Source organism: Piliocolobus tephrosceles, chromosome 21, assembly GCF_002776525.5.
Source record: "Piliocolobus tephrosceles isolate RC106 chromosome 21, ASM277652v3, whole genome shotgun sequence".
In the NCBI taxonomy this organism is placed as follows: domain Eukaryota; kingdom Metazoa; phylum Chordata; class Mammalia; order Primates; family Cercopithecidae; genus Piliocolobus; species Piliocolobus tephrosceles.
Genome location: NC_045454.1, coordinates 21,704,903 through 21,714,484, shown reverse-complemented (window position 1 = coordinate 21,714,484; position 9,582 = coordinate 21,704,903). Strand labels below are relative to the sequence as shown.

The 9,582-nt window shown below is 47.5% G+C and overlaps 1 pseudogene; it reads right to left on the bottom strand.

The window, feature by feature from the left end:
- Window positions 1-3,825: 3,825 nt before the first annotated feature.
- On the bottom strand, window positions 3,826-5,875 carry LOC111529951 (annotated as a pseudogene).
- Window positions 5,876-9,582: the final 3,707 nt, after the last annotated feature.

Below are 9,582 nucleotides of genomic sequence, written 5' to 3'. Positions count from 1 at the left end.
GTTGCGCCACTGCACTCCAACCTGGGAGACAGAACAAGACTCCATCTCTAAAAAAAAAAAAAAAAAAAAAAAAAAAAAACCGAATTGTCACTCTTTGTTCTCCCTGAAGCAGTGACTAGGTCCTAGGCCTTCCCAAGAGGGCCTGGGGGCTTCCTTCCCCATCAAATAGTTTCTCAGGTTCCCATTTACTCCAGTGGTCTGCAGATAGGTTTCAATTGCTGAATTCAGATTTCATTTTTTAAAAATATATAATGGATAAAGAGGTCATTATTTATTAGAGTGAAAAATCGGAAACTACCCAACAACCATCACCAAAGGGATGGGTTGTGTAAATCATGTTATGTCCTTGGACTGAAATGTGTGGCTGTTGTGTGCCTGTGGTCCCAGCTACTGGGAAGGCTTAGGCGGAAGGATCGCTTGAGCCCTGGAGTTCGAGGTTGCAGTAAGCTATGTTCATACCTATAAGTAGCCACTGCACTTCAGCCTGGGCGACACAGCAAAATTCCATCTCTAAATAATAACAGGCTGAGCAAGGTGGCTCACGTCTATAATCCCAGCACTTTGGGATGTCCAGGTGGGAGGATTGCTTGAGCCCCGGAGTTTAAGACCAGCCTGGGCAACATAGCAAGACCTCATCTCTATAAAAAAATTTTAAAAAGCAAGACGCAGTGGCTCAGGCCTGTAATCCCAGCACTTTGGGGGCTGAGGTGGGAGGACTGCTTGAGCTCTCGAGACCAGCCTGGGCAACATGGCAAAACCCTGTCTCTACAAAAAATACAAAAATTAGCCAGGTATGGTGAGGCATACCTGTAGTCTCAGATACTTGGGAGGCTGAGGTGGGAGGATGGCTTGAGCCCAGGAGGCAGAGGTTGCAGTGAGCCAAGATCGCACCACTGCACTCCAGCCTGGGTGATAGAGCCAGACTTTGTCTCAAAAAAAAAAAAAATTAAAAAATTATCTGAAGCCGGGCACGGTGGCTCACGCCTGTAATCCCAGCACTTTGGGAGGCCGAGGCGGGGGGATCACGAGGTCAGGAAATCGAGACCTTCCTGGCTAACACAGTGAAACCCTGTCTCTACTCAAAATGCAAAAAATTAGCCGAGCGTGGCGGCAGGCACCTGTAGTCCCAGCTACTTGGGAGGCTGAGGCAGGAGAATGGCGTGAACCCGGGAGGCGGAGCTTGCAGTGAGCCGAGATCAGGCCACTGCACTCCAGCCTGGGTGACAGAGCAAGACTCTGTCTCATAAAAAAAAAAAAAAAAAATCTGGGTGTAGTGGTGTGTGCCTGTGATCCCAGCTTCTTAGGAGGCTGAGATGGAAGGATTGTCTGAGCACAGGAGGTTGAGGCTGCAGTGCGCCGTGATCACACCACGGCACTCCAGTCTGGGGAACAGAGCAAGAACCTGCTTCAAAAAATAAATAAATATAAATATATACATATATAATAAATAAATAATTTTTAAAGGAGATACCTATATGTGAGTTGATTATAAAAAGATCTCATAATAACTGGAAAGCCCATATGAGGATGTTTATTACAATAACCTAAATGACCATCAGCAGGGCACTGGGTAAATTAGCTAGGCTATGTCCATCCTCTGGAATACCACACAGTGGTTTAAAAAAAGCCAAAAAGGCCGGGTATGATGGCTCACGCCTGTAATCCCAGCATTTTGGGAGGCCGAGGTGGGCAAATCACAAGGTCAGGAGATCAAGACCATCCTGGCTAACATGGTGAAACCCTGTCTCTACTAAAAACACAAAAAATTAGTCGGGCGTGGTGGCGGACGCCTGTAGTCCCAGCTACTCAGGAGGCTGAGGCAGGAAAATGGTGTAAACCCGGGAGGTGGAGCTTGCAGTGAGCTGAGGTCGAGCCACTGCAGTCCAGCCTGGGCGGTAGAGGGAGACTCTGTCTTAAAAAAAAACAAACAAACAAGAACTCTGTTTTAACATGGAAAACTCACCAAGAAACACAGAGTAGGAAAAATTGAAAACTACATACAGCACTTTTTTTTTTTTGAGACGGAGTTTCACTCTCTCGCCCAGGCTAGAGTGAAGTGGTGCGATCTTGGCTCACTGCAACCTCTGCCCCCTGGGTTCAAGCGATTCCTCTGCCTCAGGCTCCAAGTAGCTAGGATTATAGGCACCCGCCACCATGCCTGGCTAATTTTTGTATTTTTACTAGAGACAGGGCTTTGCCATGTTGGCCAGGCTCGTCTGGAACTCCCGACCTCAGGTCATCTCCCTACTTCAGTCTCCCAAAATGCTAGGATTACAGGTATGAGCCACCACACCCGGGGCCATATAGTACTCTTATTCCTGTATATACATATGCAGGGTTGATCAAACGGAGCTTTAGTCTTTTTCTTCCTTAAAAAAAGAGTTAATGTTTTAATAATAACGTTTAGAAGAATGGAGGAAAAACTTTGTTGTTTTGCAGAATACTTTTTTTTTTTTTTTTTTTTATGGAGTCTCCCTCTGTCCATAGGGAGTGTGCAGTGGCACAATCCCAGCTCACTGCAACCTCCGCCTCCTGGGCTCAAGCAATCCACCCCTCTCAGCCTCCTGAGTAGCTGGGACTACAGGCACGCACCACCACACCCTGCTAATTTTTTTGTATTTTTTACAAAAATACAAAAACTGTTCTGCGCCTGGTAGAACACTTCTTTGTTATAGAAATGTATAAAACAAATATAACTTTAAGCCGGGTGTGGTGGCTCACTCCTGTAATCCCAGCACTTTGGGAGGCCAAGGCAGGTGGATCACCTGAGGTCAGGAATTCAAGATCAGCCTGGGCAACATGGTGAAACCCCGTCTCTACTAAAAATACAAAAGATTAGCCAGGCGTGGTGGCAGGTGCCTGAAATCCCAGCTACTCAGGAGACTGAGGCACAAGAATTGCTGGAACCTGGGAGGGGGGGTCGCAGTGAGCTGAAATCATGCCACTGTATTCCAGCCTGGGCGACAAAGTAAGACTGCATCTCAAAAAAGAAAAAAAAAAAAAAAATATATATATATATATGTATATATATCTATATTATATGTAAACTTAATATAACTGGAAATGTTCATAACGACACTATACATTATGATTGATGGTGTTATTCCACTCTCTCAAATTTAAGAGAATAGCTTGTAGAATTCTTGAAATTCACCAACCTTCATAAAGACATGGGATTGAAACGCAGTGCATGTTTTTGTTAAGAGCATTCCAATTTCATACTCCTCAGTTTTGCTGATAATCTCGGTATTTTCATACACCCTCAGTGAGTTAACCAAACTCAAGGCCTTTTATCACAGAAAGGGCTAGCACAGTTTGGTGACACCCTTAAAAGTTAATATCCTTAAAAGTTAATAACTAATAAGTCACCAACAGATTTTTAACCTAGTTCCCTTTTCCTTTAGAGCAAAAAGAACTTTCACCTGAGCATCCAGCCCAACCCCCTAAAGACTGACAATACCCTTCAAACTCCTTTAGAAGCACCCTAGGCAGTGGCTGACGCCTGTAATCCCAGCACTTTGGGAGGCTGAGACGGGTGGATCACGAGGTCACCCTCCATCAGGAGATCGAGACTCATCCTGACTAACACGGTGAAACCCCGTCTCTACTAAAAATACAAAAAATTAGGAGGGCATAGTGGCATGTGCCTGTAGTCCCAGCTACTCCGGAGGCTGAGGCAGGAGAATCGCTTGAACCCGGGAGGCGAAGTTGAGTTGAACCCAGTGAGCCAGGATCACGCCACTGCACTCCAGCCTGAGTGACAGAGAGAGACTCCGTCTCAAAAACAATAAATAAATAAAACAAAAGCGCCCTAAATAGTCATTTTCATTTTAATAGAGGCGGATTGTACTCTTCCACCTGAAAGTCTTCCGCTTGAAATCATCACGCGTCTCAACTTTCTGAAGGATTCTGAGCTTTGGGAAAGGTCTTGGTTCTCTCTGAAGCAGAATTTTCAGTTTCGCATTGTGACTTAGGTAAACATACGCATATCTCAAAGTATGTACAAAGTCACCGGGCTTTAGGTCCGTGACGTGCGCGATCACATAAGTGAGCAGGGCGTAGCTGGCGATGTTGAAGGTGCACCCAGGCCCCTGACCTTTGGTGCAGCTGGCAGGACAGCTCACCATTCACCACGAAGAACTGGCGGAGGGAGACCATGCACGGCAGCTCACGCCTATAACCCCAGCACTTTGGGAGGCTGAGGTGGGCGGATCATCTGAGGTCAGGAATTCGAGACACCCCCATCTCTACTAAAAATACAAACATTAGCTGGGGGTGGTGGCGGGCACCTGTAATCCCAGCTACTTGGGAGACTCAGGCAGGAGAATCGCTTGAATCTGGGAGGAGGTGTCAGTGAGCCAAGACTGCGCCATTGCACTCCAGCCTGGGTGACAAAAGTGAAACTCCGTCTCAAACAAACAAAAACTAGAATGGGCAGAGGGGCATGGCGTGAAGGCAGTGTCATCAGAGGAAGACTTTTGGATTCCAAGCACAGATGATGATTTGTCTGTGGTCAGTGTTGGTTGTTCTTTTCTCTTCTTTTTTTTTTTTTTTTTTTTTTTGAGACGGAGTCTGGCTCTGTCGCCCAGGCTGGAGTGCAGTGGTGCGATCTCAGCTCACTGCAAGCTCCGCCTCCCGGGTTTACGCTATTCTCCTGCCTCAGCCTCCCGAGTAGCTGGGACTACAGGCGCCTGCCACCATGCCCGGCTAATTTTTTGTATTTTTAATAGGGACGGGGTTTCATCGTGTTAGCCAGGATGGTCTCGATCTCCTGACCTCGTGATCCCCCCGCCTCGGCCTCCCAAAGTGCTGGGATTACAGGCGTGAGCCACCGCGCCCAGCCTCTCTTCTTCTTTTTTTTTTTTTTTTTTTTTTAAGACAAGAGTCTCGCTGTCACCCAGGCTGGAGTACAGTGGCATAATTTTGGCTCACTGCAACCTCCACCTCCCAGGTTCAAGCGATTCTCCTGCCTCAATCTCCCAAATAGCTGGGATTTATAGGTGCCCACCAACATGCCTGGGCTTTTTTTTTTTTTTTTTTTTTGAGACGGAGTTTCACTCTTGATGCCCAGGCTGGAGTGCAATGGCGAGATCTTGGTTCACCGCAACCTCTGTCTCCCAGGTTCATTCTCCTGCCTCAGCCTCCCGAGTAGCTGGGATTACAGGCATGCACCACCACACCAGGCTAATTTTGTATTTTTAGTATAGTCAGGGTTTCTCCATGTTGGTCAGGCTGGTCTTGAACTCCCGACCTCAGGGGATCCACCCACCTCGGCCTCCCAAAGTGCTGGTATTACAGGCATGAGCCACCGTGCCCAGCCCCTGGCTACTTTTTGTATTTTTAGTAGACATGGGGTTTCACCATGTTGGCCAGGCTGGTCTCAAACTCCTGACCTCAAGTGATCCACCTGCGTCAGCCTCCCAGAGTACTGGGATTATGCCTTGTGTTGATGATGTCAATCACTTTTTGCGATTGGTCAACTCCTTGATCTGAATATTCTGAATCCACATCTTCGTATTCTGCCCAAAATACCTCCACTGGAAGCCATCAACTGGGCCCAAGCCCCCTTCTTCTCAGTGGAGAATCCCAAGTTGTCCAAAAAGTCTTGGGCTCCACTGACATCTCACATTCTCACTCCCTTGGAAGATAGTTCTTTAGCATGTGTGGATCCCTTGATAAACCACATCAAGTCCTCCAAAACACTGTGGTTGTCAGCAGAGGAAACTCACTTCTCAGGCTGCAGCGGGACTGCCTGCCTTCCTGCTGAAAATAGCGATGGCCGGGAGCAGGTGCAGACAATGTGCTCCACCTGCCTCAGGTACTGCAGCTCCCCATGGGGCTGCCAGGGCTCAGCATCCTGCTCCTGCACGGCAGGACAGAGGCAGTGAGGAGACAGGGTTTCACCATGTCAGCCAGGCTGGTCTCGAACTTCTGACCTCGTGATACGCCCGCCTCGGCCTACCAAAGTGCTGGGATTACAGGCGTGAGTCACCACGCCAGGCCCCAAATTCGTAAACTTTCTTAAAACACTATGAGATTTTTTGCAATTTGTTTTAGCTCATCCGCTATCGTTATTGTATTTTATGTGTGGCTAAAGACAATTCTTCTTTAATGTGGCCCAGGGAAGCCAAAAGATTGGACATCCCCTTTGGGAGGTGGAGGCGGGTGGATCATGTCAGGAGTTCAAGACCATCCTGGCTAACACAGTGAAATCCTGTCTCTACTAAAAATACAAAAAAAATTAGCCAGGCGTGTTGGCAGGCGCCTATAGTCCCAGCTATTTATTTGGGAGGCTAAGGCAGCAGAATGGTATGAACCCGGGAGGCAGAGCTTGCAGTGAGCCAAGATCGCGCCACTGTACTCCAGCCTGGGCGACAGAGCGAGACTCCATTTCAAAAAAGAAAAAGATTGGACATCCCAGGTTTACAACTTGGCTTCTTCACCTAATCATAGATTGTGGTTATCTTTCCAACTCGGTGAATATGAATTCACTTTACTTTTTTATTTTTTTGAGCTGGAGCTTCGCTCTTTTCTCCCAGGCTGGAGTGTAATGGTACAATCTTGGTTCACTGCAACCTCTGCCTCCCAAGTTCAAGTGATTCTCCTCCCTCAGCCTCCTGAGTAGCTGGGATTACAGGTGCTCACCACCACGCCCATCTAATTTTTGTATTTTTAGTAGAGAAGGAGTTTCGCCATGTTGGCCAGGCTGGTCTCGAACTCCTGACCTCAGGTGATCCACCCGCTTTGGTTTCCCAAAGGATTACAGGTGTCAGTCACCGCTCCTGGCCCAGTTTTTTTTGTTTTGTTTTGTTTTGTTTTTAACTATTGCAATATATTCCAGAGCATAGATATGTTACAGACCATCATGATATGTTTATTGTTCAGTTAATAAGGCAAGGAGCAAAACATTGTGCTAAAGTGGTCTCATTTTTATAAAAGTTATATATACATATTTCCCATTAAGAACTCCTTTATTTTATTTTAGTTTAGTTCAGTTTTTTTTTGAGACAGGATGGGTTGGGGTGCAGTGCCATGATCTCAGCTCACTGCAGCCTTGACCTCCCGGGCTCAGGCGATCCTCCTACCTCAGCCTCCTGAGGAGCTGGGACCACAGGCATCTGCCACCACGTCCAGCTAAATTTTTTTTATTTTTTGTAGAGATGAAGTCTATGTTGCCAGGCTGGTCTTAAACTCCTGGGCTCAAGTGATCCTTCCACCTTAAGCTCCCAAAGTGCTAGGATTACAGGCGTGAGCCACCGCACCTGGCCCCTTCTGTTACTTTTCTTTTTCTTTTCTTCTTTTTTTTTGAGACATGATCTCACTCTGTGGCCCAGACTGGAGTGCAGTGGTGCGATCTCAGCTCACCACTACCACCTCTGCCCACCAAGGCTCAAGTGATTCTTCTGCCTCAGCCTCCCGAGTAGCTGGGATTACAGGCGCATACCACTACAGCCTGGCTAATTTTTGTATTTCTAGTAGAGACAGGGTTTTACTATGTTGGCCAGGCTGGTCTTGAACTCCTGACCTCAAATGATCCACCTGCCTTGGCCTCCCACAGTGCTGGGATTACAGGCATGAGCCATGACGCCCAGCCCTATTACTTTTCAATAACAAAAATTAATAAAGGGATTTCTAAAATACTGAACAGTATATGGCTTTACTTTTCAAATTAGAATTCTCATATTTTTTAATTTTAATTTTATTTATTTTGAGATGGAGGCTCATTCTGTCGCCCACGCTGGAGTACAATGGGGCGATCTCAGCTCACTGCAAACTCCACCACCCAGGTTCAAGAGATTGTCCCGCCTCAGCCTCCTGAGTAGCTGGGATTACAGGCACCCACTGTCATGCCCAGCTAATTTCTGTATTTTTGTAGAGGCGGGGTTTCACCATGTTGGCCAGACTGGTCTTGAACTCCTGACCTCAGGTGGTCTGCCCTCCTTGGCCTCCCAAAGTGCTGAGATTTCAGTCATGAGCCACTGCACCGGGTCTCAAACCAGAATTTTTAAAACGCCACTAATGTGGGATATACACACTGGATTTTCCCACACAAGAGAGAGCCCCACCAGGTTGACTTCCCTAACTGGCTTTTCAGCAGGCCCTGGAAAGCTTCTCGCCCCACCCTGAGCACATACTGGAACAGCTTGTAAACATGTCAAAGAAACGGGGGATTCCATCCTCACCTGCTCATAAAGTCAGGTGTCCTCAGTCAGGCACGGTGGCTCAAGCCTGTAATCCCAGCACTTTGGGAGGCTGAGAGTGGGGGCGGATCACTTGAGGTCAGGAGTTCGAGACCAGCCTGTCCAACATGGTAAAACCCCATCTCTCTTTAAAAATACAAAAATTAGCCAGGTGTGGTGGCAGGCGCCTGTAATCCCAGCTACCCGGGAGGCTGAGGCAGGAGAATCATTTGAACCTGGGAGGTAGAGGCCACAGTGAGCCAAGATCACGCCATTGCACTCCAGCCTGGGCCACAGAACGAGACTCTGCCTCAAAAAAAAAAAAAAAAAAAAGTCAGGTGTCCTTACCAGCAAGTTGATGGTGACTTAGTTTATGGTGATTGGGATTCTCTGAGAGAAGCAGAGACAGCACTGACCTCTCAAAAGGCCCACCACCACCACACTGGGCCTCAGTGTGCCCCTCTCTAAAATGAGAGCTATAACTGTCCCTATCTCATAGCATAGGGCCCGTTCTTTTTTCTTTCTTTCTTTCTTTATTTTTTTTTTTTTTTTTGAGACAGAGTCTCGCTCAGTGGCCCAGGCTGGAGTGCAGTGACCGGATCTCAGCTCACTGCAAGCTCCACCTCCCGGGTTTACACCATTCTCCTGCCTCAGCCTCCCGCATAGCTGGGACTACAGGCGCCTGCCACCTCGCCTGGCTGGTTTTTTTGTATTTTTTAGTAGAGACGGGGTTTCACCGTGTTAGCCAGGATGGTCTTGATCTCCTGACCTGGTGATCCGCCTGTCTCGGCCTCCCAAAGTGCTGGGATTACAGGGTTGAGCCACCACGCCTGGCCTTTTCTTTCTTTCTTTTTTTGAGACAGTATCTCGCTCTGTTGCCCAGGCTAGAATGCAATGGTGCAATCACGGCTTACTGCAGCCTCACCCTCCCAGACTCAAGTGATCCTCCTGCCTCAGCCTCCCAAGTAGCTGAAACCATAGGCATGTGGCACCAAACCTGGCTGTATTTTCATTATTATTATTTGTAGAAGCAACAGGGTCTCACTACGTTGCCCCAGATGGTCTTGAACTCCTGACCTCAAACGATCTTTCTGCCTCGGCCTCCCAAAGCACTGGGATTGTAGGCATGCATCACCACATCCTGCCTCCTATTCTAAGAGCTCAGGAAATGGTGAACTTTCTAATTATGAATCAGGGATATTCTTGATTCTATATAATCAGAACCAAATGCAGAAATAAACTTCCTGCTGAGGCTGCAATCATCTCTAGTGAACCTCAATTTCAAGTGTTTGGGGCTCTACCCATCCTCAACACTCACCAAAGGGACCCTCATATATACATTTAAAAGAAATAAAGGCCGGGCATGGTGGCTCACACCTGTAATCCTAGCACTTTGGGAGGC